The sequence below is a fragment of the Symphalangus syndactylus genome, chromosome 7 (assembly GCF_028878055.3).
Source record: "Symphalangus syndactylus isolate Jambi chromosome 7, NHGRI_mSymSyn1-v2.1_pri, whole genome shotgun sequence".
Lineage (NCBI taxonomy): Eukaryota > Metazoa > Chordata > Mammalia > Primates > Hylobatidae > Symphalangus > Symphalangus syndactylus.
The window spans coordinates 114,215,260-114,228,096 of record NC_072429.2 but is presented as its reverse complement, the minus strand read 5'-3'; the positions used below and the strand labels follow the sequence as shown (position 1 = coordinate 114,228,096).

The 12,837-nt window shown below is 34.0% G+C and overlaps 1 protein-coding gene across 9 annotated transcripts in view; it reads left to right on the top strand.

The window, feature by feature from the left end:
• The window catches only part of TRPS1 (transcriptional repressor GATA binding 1), a 261,204-nt gene that overhangs the window by 92,717 nt on the left and 155,650 nt on the right, over positions 1–12,837 (top strand). The gene's annotated exons all lie outside the window — the stretch shown is intronic.

Below are 12,837 nucleotides of genomic sequence, written 5' to 3'. Positions count from 1 at the left end.
GTAATGGCATGGGCTTTGAGGGAGTACAAGAGAAAAGAATTGAATTCTCTTTTCTTTAGAAGATGGCATTTAATTGTGTTTTTATTTTTTGCTGAAATATATTAAATGCACATTGATTCCATTAAGTATTTTTCTTTGATAAAGTTGTCAGAATGTCAGAATATTCTTTTTTTCTGTTATTGATACATAATATTTCATACATTTGTGAGGTATACATGGGAATTTTTTGCAAACATAGAATAAGTAATGGTCAAGTCAGGGTTTTTGGGTTATCCATTACCTTGAATATTTATCAAAATTTCAATGTGCTGGTAACATTTTAAGTCCTCTCTTCTAGCCATTTTGAAATATGCAATATATTATTGCTAACTATAGAATATTTTTATTGTTTTTTAATGAAAATTTGAAGGAGCGGAGGCAAGAATACTTTCTGAATTAACATTGCATTTATGCTACCTATATGCTAAAAATACAGATTCTCAGGACACTCTTAACCATACATTTATAAAAAGATGTATGATGTTATTTATGAATGTTTAAGACAAACGAGTTAAACCACTCTTCTATATGGAATCTAAAAATGTACAAACAGTACATTTGAAAGAGACGTTCACTTTACTTCAAAATAATTATTTGCGATTTTTTAAAAAAAAAGACTCAGTGTGGAACTTTTGAAACATCCTCCTTTGTACATTGAACAATGAAAAAAAACTTTGTTACATTTTAAGTATATTTGTTTGTAAAATCATGGTATAATTGAAGGCAATGCTGGCTATATTTTAGGAGATGCACATATTTTGCTTATCTAAATCTTAACGTCAGAAGTTGGCTACCCAAAAGTTCCCTGTTAATACAGGAAAATCTGTCCTCTTTGCCTGACTTACAAACTAATTCTAAGAAGGCTGGATGTTTTTAAAGTGTAAATTGTCTGGATGGACAGTCTGTGGTCTACAAATTTATTATCCAGCTAATACACTGTCATAACTTTATGCTGTGTGACTACTGGGTGCTTTTGAGTTTTTAAAATCAGAGCTTTCCTCAAATTCACATGTGATTTAAATATTTTTGAAGAGTCTAAAATATATACTAACCTTTGAGGTTCCAGTTGGGTTTGGAGGTAGGTATGCTCCACATTTAACTCTGGCTGTGGTTCAGGCCTGCCTGTATTTTATTTTCTGGTAAAATTAGATGTTATGTTTTCTTTTTGCTCTTCCCTTGTGATGTAGTGGAAAGTGCTCTGGATTGGAGGAAAGGAGGCTTTGTGTTCTAGACTCACTTTGTGACTAACTAGCCGTGTGACCCTGGGTGAGTCACTCAAGCTTCATACACTGTTTCCTGCTTTGGAAGATTATAGTTTGAAGTATGCAGTTTCTCAAATCTCTTTACAATTGCAGAGTCAAGCAAATCTAGAGTCAAGTAAATTTCCTTTAAAACCTTAAACATTCAGATCTATGAATTGATACCCGAGGCAACTTTAAGACAAAATCTTATATTTTAGACGTAGTGATGCTGATGTCAAAGACATATACATATGAACTACAAATTCTTAAATATGACTTCCAACCAGCGGCTGAGAATCCATAAGTTATAAGCAACTGTCACACATACAGTCTGAAAGCTCCAAAAATTATATTATTTGAACTTATCTTGTACAAGAAAGCCCATTCTTTGGAAACAACTTTGCTACAAAAGAATCATGTCAAGGGGCTGCTTATGAATAAAGTTAAAGGGAAGTAAGCACAATGAGAAAATAATTCTGTGAGAAAGTGACATGCTTAAAGTCTCCTTCCTCAGTTTCTTGGCATTGAGCGATGATGCCTGTTTTGTTCACAGTCAGATGTTCAAATCAGAATTTTGGATGCAGAAACTAATTTTAGTAGGTGGGGTGCAAATTTCTTATGAGTCCGTGAATAGACTCTAATCCCAGCTGTTTCATTACAATTATAAAAATAAAATTGGCTGTGAATCATTCAAACTCTATTTAATGGATGTGAATAATTCAGTTTCATCTCACTGAAATCTTAAAACTATAAACCTATCTTTGTTCTTTATGTTCCTTCAGAGATCATATGTCATTACTCATATATGAATTATTTGAAATATGGGTGATCATGATGAAAGTGACCAAATTTCTACTTAGCTCGTGTAAGGTTTCAGGAGAGGAGGTGGCCTCTAGAGTGAGGCCAGGGATTAAGTGGAGAAATAAATTGGAAAAAGTCCAGGAAAAGAGAAAAGGATGTTAAATTAGGATTTCTTGGCATTATCTTTCCTATTAAGATATATGTTCATTATAGACATTTTAGAAAACATAAACAAGCAAAAAGAGGAAAATAAGTTATCAACGTTTTTAGTGTATTTACTTCTGGACACAGACACACATGCACATGCACACTGACATGCCCACTCACACACATAGACATGCACCTGCAACCATAGATCTGTATGTTTATTATTAAATAACTTTTAGTTTCACTTTCTAATGAATTACACACTGTTTTATAGCAGTGTATATTCTGCTACATCATATTTATTGACTTCATAGTATTTCACTATATGTTATACTAGTTGTCCTGGAAAAGTTGTCTATTGATTTCTTATTGTTGGACATTTATTTCTATATTTTGCTATTATCAATAGTGCCACTTTTAGCATCTTTATAGCTGAATAATTGCAACTTGCTTGCAATTTTAAATTTCGAGAATTGGCCTCCCAACAATCAGGTTCCTCTATGGGACCACACAGTAGTAGAGTTTATTGGCAAGCATAGGTCACGTTACCGCATCATGTATATATACTCCTGAGAAACAGGAAAACAGTATTATTTAGTGGCTTTCATTAATTCAAATTGCCTTGCAGTGATAGCTAAGAAATAGAAACCCTGAAGTTTTTAAAATATTATTATAGTGGAAAAAGTGAATATGATTATTTGAATAAGGTGCATTTCTTGAGCAGCAGCAAATAATCAGCCAGGTATTGATTTTACGTTCATAATTGAAAGATTTCTCAGTTGCTTTGACATTCAGAGAATATTTCATGGGACAATGCACTTATAAAGTTATATATATATATGGGATTTAACTGCCTCCAAAACATTTCTTAATGTGTCAAATTTCTTAATGTGTTTTGGTGAGCATGTGAAGTTGATGCCAGTAACTACTCAGTGAAGTGTTTGGCACACAAACTGAATTTTGAAATATTTAAATTTACTTTCATTTGCTTACAGCTATTTGTACAGTTTATTGTAAGATAAGAATGAAAATCAGGTGTTAAAGCAAAGAGTACAAAACTATTCTATGTCCTATCTCTTTTCAGTTGCTTCTCCAAGCATTAGACTTCCCTAGGCAAAGTCCTTTCATAACACTAGAGATTCGTTATATTTGGTAGTTCATGAAATTTTAACAAAACACACTTCTGTTTGTGGGATTGGAATGCATGTTGAGTGTCCAAATTTAAATATATTGGTACTCATATGGATTCAGGATTTGTTTTCAAAGAACAGATATTCACTACACCAAACTAACCTATACTCAAACTTGAAAGAAATAGAAATAGAAGTACAAAAAGTAGAGGATAACTTTGTAGAGTTAGTTCCTGATATACTGGTCTCTAAAGTTTCTTGTTGTCCGATAAATATTAATTTAGCACCTGCTAGGTTTCAGGCAGGAACTGTGGAAGAACTTATAAAGGGTATGAAAATGAGTAGATCAAGGTTTCTGTACTCAAGTTATATACAATTAGCTGTAGATGATAAGACAGGTATGGTGACAGCTAAAATACAGTCAGACTTCCATAAAAGAGGTGAAGGGAGATGAGAATGATTATGATTGTTTAAAGAGGAACAGATCACATTGAGAGAACCAACTTAGTTGTCCCAAAACGTTTTCTGAGCTTGTTTTTGAAAGAGAGACTGGACTTTTAGCAGGTGAATATGACAGCAAGAAGGGTAAGCCATCTAGAGGAAACAATGTAAGATTACAAGGGGCATTTTCAGGATATAGGAAAGAGAAAAGCTTGATGAAAAGTTAGGTATAGTATAGTATGGGGAGCTAAGACTTGACATAAAGGTTAGGATAATTTTCTAAAATGTTTATTTGAAAAACTCTATCTCAGAAGGAAATAGGGAACCATTCCAGGATTTGGGCGAAGGATAATTTGATGAAACCTTTAATAGGGTTAATATGACCATCTTACATAGGTTGACATGGAAAGGAGGTGGACAGGGTTGAGGTGACAAAGACTCATTAGTAGGCTGATCTCTTACTGTATGAGTAATAACAGGGAGCCTACACTAGGATAATCATGTTGGGAAGTGATTTCTGTAGCTATGCTGGGCAGACAATCTTCAAGAGTTAGCAAAGTTTATATGTGCGGGTGACAAAAAAGAGGCTTTGAGTTTTGATGACTGAAAGGAGACAAATAATAGCTAATCTTTGATAAAGACTAACTATGGGCAAGGCCTTACTGTTTGTTTGTAGTAACTTATTTAATCCTCATGATAACCCCTTTATATAGATGCTGTATTTTCTCCATTTTACAGAGAGGAAGTAGAGCCTCAGAGATGTTACATCACTTGTCAAAAGTCACCCAGCTAGTGAATGGCTGGATCAAACTGGATCATGTTCAAGTAGCCTGGCTTCAAAGTTCACACGCTTTACTATATTTATTCTTTTTTTTTCTTTTGAGATGGAGTTTCGCGCTTGTTGCCCAGGCTGGAGTGCAATGGCATGATCTCAGCATACCACAACCTCCACCTCCTGGGTTCAAGTGACTCTCCTGCCTCAGCCTCCCGAGTAGCTGGGATGCACCATCACGCCTGGCTAATTCTGTATTTTTAGTAGAGATGGGGTTTCTGCATGTTGGTCAGGCTGGTCTCGAACTCCTGATCTCAGGTGATCCACCCACCTTGGCCTCCCAAAGTGCTGGGATTACAGGCGTGAGCCACGGAGCCTGGCATATATTTATTTTCAATGTATCATTAGCAGAATTCTAGAGTTAGCTATTTTGTGAGGGTAAAATAATGAAGCTGGTTTTGTACTTACCAAGTTCGTAAGGCATTCAAATGAAAATATCTAATGGATAGCTGGAAACGTAGGCTCTCATAGGGAATACAGGAGTTGGAATGACTTCCAAATTAATTGACATTCATTTAACAATTGAATATAAACTGAAAGCCTAGTTTGTTCAGAATATTATAGGAGCAACATTACCATGACTAAGCTATAGACACTGATTCTTTAAGACTTTTGCAAACCAGTAGCAAAAATAATGTTCAATAAACCCATTATAGCACAAGAAAAAAGAGTGTCAGGTACCACAGAGTGAGAAAAAACAACAACAACAACAAAAAACCAAAAAAACAAAACAATAACAAAATGTTGTAGAAATTTAGAAAAAGAAATGACCCCTTCTCAATTAATCTATCAAGACAGGTATTCCAGAAGAGGTTGCTTATCAGTTGGTATTTGGAAAGCTTAAGAAACATAGTACACTAGTCTACCGAGTATCTAAGCAGAAGTTGAACTTTTCACTCCAACTAAAAGTCTATGTTAAAAAAACGAGTGAGGCCCCCTCTGCAGTGAAAGTTACTATTTTGACACTTGTGAGATCAAATTTTAAGATCCTCTGGGTATGTCAAAGTCTTTTCCTAATTGATAGGATTCAGAAACACCACAAAGACATGCGTGCGTTAAGTATCTTATTGTAACAAGCTAAACTAAAAGAAGAGTTTTAGAACAGAAGGTGGGTATTTAAATCAAAGTCTAAAATAAAAGTTTAATTGTTTAATTATGCAAATAACTTCAAAACGTTTATTTTCTTTTAAATATATAAATATATATGTAGGGTGTGTATATATGTAAATAGCGTTTATTCAGATATAAATAAAAAATGGCCCTACTACTTAGAGTCATGTATACATATTATCAAAGAAGAAATATACGTGAAAAGATTCTTGAATACCCATTTAAAAATGAATGCCATATTTACTATGCCTGTCGGATAGATTATCTATAAGAACTATCAGATTTTAGTTTTATGTATTGGTGTTCTGACTTATTTGCTAATCATTTCTCTTAGATTTAACCTAGTAGCTCATTTTCAAGTCTTATTTAATGTCTTATTTTATAATTGAGGAAAAAAGAGAAATGCTTGCCTGTGATATATCACCTGTTGTTTAATTGCTAACACTGTTACATATCTTAATACTGTATCACATTAAGTCATTTTAAAAGCATTCTGCTTTCCCTTTTGTTTAAAATTCCTACAATCCCTGGGATATTGGTAGGGGGTTAATGGAAGTCTTGATTAAAATCTCCCAAGTTTTAAGGCTTTCAGTTCTTGTAAACAATTTGGATCTGAAAGATAGGCCTATTTATGACTTTTTACTAGCCTATTTACCCATTTAATGTTAAGAAAAAATATGATTTTTAAGTTTTGTTATAATAAGTACAAATTAAAATGTCTTTTAAAAAATCAACCACACACACTTCGTTGTGTGATGATCACAGAATTTATGCTAGTTCTTTTGAAAATTGTCTGAAGATGTATTATAATCATTTTAAAAGTAAAGGAACTACCCTGAGTATACCAATTTTCCATTATTTTAAACAAACCTTTTAAGTTTTATATCTAGATTGGTTTTAAGTAGTTATTTCCAAACTTGAAGTACTATGAACTCTAATCATAATCAATCTGGACTTGTGTCATAATAGCTAACCTAACTATAGTGGGTGAAAGTCTTGGAAATAGGTAGCAATACAGTTGGAGTTTACACTTGGGCTCACAGGCCCAGTCCAGACGATTGATCCAGTGGACCAGCCCAAGCTAGTCTGACCTTTGTTATGGCTGGCAACATTGACTGCACAGTATTCTGGTTCGGTCAGAAGTCTTGGTTATTCTATTTTTAATGAACAAACATGCTGAGTTTCAAACATGGTGGTTTTGGTTTATATAGGATTGAGTTGGCATGCATGTAGTTTCCAGTTCTTATGATTTTAATGTATCAATTTCATGGCAATGTTGGGGTTTATGTGATACTCCCTGGGCTTGAAATTGAAGTTCATTGAAGTGTGAGTGTGTGTGTGTGTGTGTGTGTGTGTGTGAGTGTGTGTGTTTTTTGAGGTTTTTCCACTAAAAGCAAGGAGCTTTTAGAAAAGTATGGGACACAGTAGAACAAAGATATGGGAGATACTGCAAATACTATTTCTTTTAATTTATCTATTTGCAAATTTTCCTCCTTTAGCAGATTGAGAGCTCCTGAGGGCAGTGCATTTTTATATTTCTGTTTCTTGTTGGCCCTGTTATACTGCTGATCTTTTAGGAGGTCTAAAATCAATGTATCTTTAATTGAATAGAATTATATGAGGAAATATGCATTTTTTAAAATTTGGAAAACCGTATTTTATTTCCTGTATGACACTGCCATATCGCCTGTGTAAATTTTCTACCATTAAGGTTATAATCATAAATTATTATTTGTATACTCTTTTTAGGACTGATGAATTAGTAAATTATTACTTTGTGCATTATTTCCAATAACCTTTAGGGTATAAGATTATCTAGTGAGTTACTCTGGAAGAAATCAATTACAGCAATTTAGGGTTCATATAACAATAAAAAGGATTTGAGCTTTAATGGAACATTTTAACACTTGGTGTATATCTATATCTACATATATATCTATATATATATCCCTTTTTTCTGAATTATCTGGTGAAACAGAGATTTCTTTATAGAATTTTGTGACACAGGAATCTAGAGACACAATCTGCCAGTGCATTTCTAGTTTTTAAAAGTTTCAATTCAAACCTAAAAAGTCTATTTGTTAAATCATGACTCCAAAATTTATTTTTTTAATGTACGTTCTTTTTTTAATAAAATTAACTCTAGATTCAATTTTGGCTGAACTTAATCAGTCTTCTACACAGCTATATTATTAATTTATAGAATACAGTGCTGGCAAGTGTTGAAACAAAAATGTGAAGAATGATTTACCATACCAATATACTGCTTCCTTCTAAAGAAGGGAGATATTTTAGAATATTAGATACTGGGCTCAAGATAACCAGAAATATGTAATGGAACCATTTATCTATATCATTTTATGACCAAGTCAGAGAAGCAAAGGCATGTAGCCCAGAAAGTGTGATAAGAAGAAGAGAAAGATACTAGTAGATATTATTCCTTAAGTCTGCAGCATGACTCAACTAGAGACAAACCTGGATACGAGAATTTGAAAACTTTTGTGAACTCAGGAATGCATACGATGTTTGTACTACAAACTCAACCTCATCATCTTAATCTCTTTGCCTAGAAGAGATGAATAAAAGTACAGGTTATATTTATGAAACTGAAATCTATAAAGGCTTGGAGCTCTTTTCCTCAAGTGGGAGTTCTTGCCTGTTTATTTGACCCTTTAGCAAATTAGTGGAAGTAAACGAGGGAGAGAGGGTATAGCTGTATGGAAATAAAGCTGGTGAAGTATTCTGCTCTTCTGTTCTTCTTAGCCTTGATGTTGAACCATGCCTACACTATACTATCACTGTGGTACCAGACTTATTGCCTGCCAGGATTGGAATTCTTGCAGAGAGGAAGGATTCATGAAAAAATAATCAAAGTCAGGAAAGTCTTTTTCTGTAATCTTGTCTCATACAGTGAGTTATTTTTGTCTGGGTAGTTTACGGGGATGTAACTCCTTCAGTCATCTAACCGTGATGTAGTAAAAGTCATTTGCAGGAAATGAAACTCCACTTTGTTACTTTTTTCACTTAAAGGCTAATCTGATTAGCTTTAAAACATTTGTTCATCTTTTAATTCAGTATTTGTATGATGCCTATGGAAGACATATGGATTTAAATAGAACTTGGCTAACCATCTGCCAATAAGAGAAAGTGAGATGCTAAATCAGAAAGGCAGGAAAGTCTATTTCAGTAAAAGCTATTTTGATCTGAAATATTGTAGGCAGTCTTACAGAGTATTTTAATTGGGAGGATATTGATGTATGCTAGTAAAAGAAGTGTATTTGCTGATATGGTTGAAGTTATGTAATCATTAAATTTCTATATAAGTTTAGAGATGTGGAACTATGTGAAATTTTGATCCTGTTAATTATAATTTTTTTTCCTAAAAAAGCCATTTGTGGAAAAATTTTTTCTGATGTATTTTTTAGAGCAGTGGCACATTTTATATCTCATGCCAGAAACTAGAACATAAAATATCAACTTTTCAAATAAATTAACTAGAAATAAAGAACAATTTATTCAGTGCTAATTTGTTGATAATTTTTTTATAGTAAACTATGTTTTAAAAATTTAACTTTGGGGAAATTAGAAGAAAAAGAATATCTTTTCTCATGATGGTAAAATGCTGATGTATAAAGCTGAAAAATTTATAATTATGTCATATTTATGTTTTAATTTAAAATTGTGAGAGTTTAGAGTCATCTAAGCATTAAGAAAGATAAAATATTATCTGAATTGTATACATATATTTGCATATATGTGCACGTATATACTATTCGACTTAACCTTTATAAATAAGCCTTATTTTTATTGTTCAAGTTAATTGTTCATTCTTTCATAAAATGCGTCTGGCATGTAGTTTTTGCTGGGGGAGTACAATAATACATGATATCTGCCTTCTGGGAAGAAGTACGGTAATGGGTCAGGAATTACGACAGTCACTGTCAGTCACAGTCATGATCTCAGTTAATCCTCCCAATAACATTATGATGTTGGGCATTGTCAACTCAATTTTAATGATGGAACTAAAGCATAGAAAAGTTAAATAAGTTGCCCCAAAATAACACAACTGGTTTAAAACTCTCAGTATGAGAGATGTTGAAACCATAGCCTCTTGCAACTAGAAAATCACTGCATTCAATACCCTAATCTGATATATCATGAATGCTGAAAGAGGATTTAGACTCTACTACACAGCCGCCCTGAAAGAGCTGCAGGAGGTACAGGGAATTATATTAACATAGTGGATTGCACGTTAGGGACAGAAATGGACCAAGGAGCACATGAGAAGTCCACATTGATAGAGGTGCCTGGCATGGGCTCCCCTTCCCTGCCCAGATGATGTAGGTGTGACCTGATGGGTGGCACCTTCTTGACAAGGATCCTTGCTTTAGATATTTGGAATATTTTATGTTATCAAGCTATTTAGAAATTTTCAGTCACTGCAAAAGTGCTCATTCCAAATTCTGTTTCTTGCCTTTGCCTTGAATCCATGTCTGAATATTTAGGAAGATTTGGTATTGGTATAGAGAGGTATCAATTTGGCAAAGATCCTTCTTTGCCAAATTCCTGGAAGTGGAATTGTTGTGTCAAGGACAATGCACCTGAAAATGTGGACAGGTAATGCCAGATTTCCCCACCCCCCCTTTCTAATAACAGTGAATGACTTGCGAAGTAATTGTGTCCATTTAGAATTTCATTAGATTAGGATGGAAATGAAGGTAGAAATGAAGAATCAACACGTTGAAAAAATATGTCTGTAACTAGGAATTGATGTACTGAGTTTTTCTGTCCATGTTGATTTATTATTCCCTTGATGGCATTTTTTAGACCAATTATTTCAACATGTGGTGAATCTTTTTATTCCTCTGTCTCTCTGTATCTGGAACAAGTATATCTTGGATATACCTGAGGCCTGAAACTTGGTGTTAACCAGACTTTCCTCTCAATGGTGTAAACTGCCATAGTTGGCAAGAAATATTCCAGGGAAAGAAATGTAAATTTTCTCAAATGAGAAAGATGCGTGGCTTTATTTAGGATAAAAAGCAGAGACATAAATGCTGCAAACATATATGGTATTGAGTGATTATTACATTTATCCTATCAGGTTTTGAAGCACTATTATTGCCTTAGTTTCTTGCATCAATTTCTCTTCATTTTTCCATCTTATCTCTTTCCTTTCACAGAATGGTTTGATGAATTTATAGGCACTAAACCATTTTTAATTACAGATCTCTTGAAAACATATCATCTGACTAAACTTGGAGGCAAAATGAAAATGTGTGATTATCCCAATTTATTAGAACTTTTGTAGCTGTCTTAAATTTTTACAGAGAGAGGATCAAGTTGCCGTTACTTAGTGAAGAGTCATTGTCCATGGTTTGAAGAATGAATGACAAAATTAATCAAATTCTTTTTTTTTTTCTGTTTTCTGATTTCTGGAATATTGCCATTTTCTACATGTTTTTCTGACCTTAAGAATGCCAGCTGGCTACAAAAAAAAAAAGAAGAAGAAGAAAGAAAAAAATGCAAAAACAACAACAAAACTCAGAATCATGGCTTCCCTTAGCCATGCCATTGGCACTGCCCCTCCCTTAGTGCCACATAACCTGGAGCTCGCTAGCAAGGTTCTAGATCTGCAGCACTTCCATTCTCTATTTTGCCAACTGGCCTTGAGCAACAGGTGTGTATTCTCCTTGTTGCTGCAGGCTTGAAGGAACTGTAGGGTAGCTTCTGTCCACAATTCTGACCACTTGCCTTTTGGCAATCTGTTTAGTGACTTTAGACTCTTCTATCAAGGCCATCTTGTAGACTGGGGGTTGTCCAGAATTTTATGATACATGTAGCATTCTGACCACCTGCTAAGACTTAAATGAACAGACTAAATGTAGCAGCTATTCTTTCTTTCTCTCATAGTTAACTTTTGCCCACGCACATTAGTATCAAAGATGGTATGGTAGGTACATATATCTGTAATTCAATATGTACAGTTTTCTTTAAAATAGGTTATGGCCACGAATTTGCTAAAACTGTGCCATGGTATGAGGATAACTTACATGAAAATATGGTACAAGATTAGGTAAATAGTGTTGTTCATATGAGAACTTAAAAATTCCCTTACCTTGAAGTTTCAAGTAAATATTTTTCATCCTTTTAATTTGGTGTGATAAGAAATATTGCCTTTGGTGTAATCAGAATTATGTAGCATGATACTTCTTCTTGGTGCTGTTATTTTTACTGCAGTAAATATTTATTTTAGTTGGCATTGTTGAATTACCTCATTTGTGAGCACAGCTAGTAAGGCTATAGTTAAATTTTATTGCTTTTACTCTTAGAATCACTTTCTCAGCTAGTTTACCTTGGAGAGACAACTTCTACATTTTCCACCAAATTATAGAAGCTGAGAAAATTGGGTGGGATTTTTTTTCTTTTTTTTCTATTTAAAATGTGGCTACTTTGTAGTACTTTGGCGAACTCACTAATGTATGTATGAAAGCACATGCTCATCAAATGGAAAATAAAATCAAAACAAGGAACTCCAGTATGTTTAGTAATAAAGAAAACAAAAAAAACCCTGTCATTTTTTCCAATGCAATTAAATACAAAGAGACCACTAATATTACATTTATCTAATTCATGTCTTCTCGTCAATATGAACCATTGCAGATGTTCCTCCACCTCTTTTGAGAGGGATGTATGCTGTCAGACTTTACCAATGGGATACACAGTTGGGGTTTTGGAAATAATTTTGAATCTCCTTGCAGGGTAGCCTGCTAAAAGACAGTGTTGTAGAACCACTTCCGAGGGCCTTCTAAACTTAAAAAAGAAAAACACCTGTAGCTGTCAGCACTACTTTCAGCAAACAGTCCACATTGTTATGTGTCATCTGACTACTTTCTGCTTGTCAGCAGGAGTCTTTGTTTCACACCTAGGAGTTGTCACATCAGAAATCAGAATAAAGGCCTAAGGTCTCTATTCCCACGGGGCAGTAACATGTTATGTATTATTTTCCCCTAAGTATTCTCCATCTACTCAACTCTCTCCGGGAAACCTACATGTTTATTCGAAGCCCCTATATATATAGTGTAGGGTATGAAGA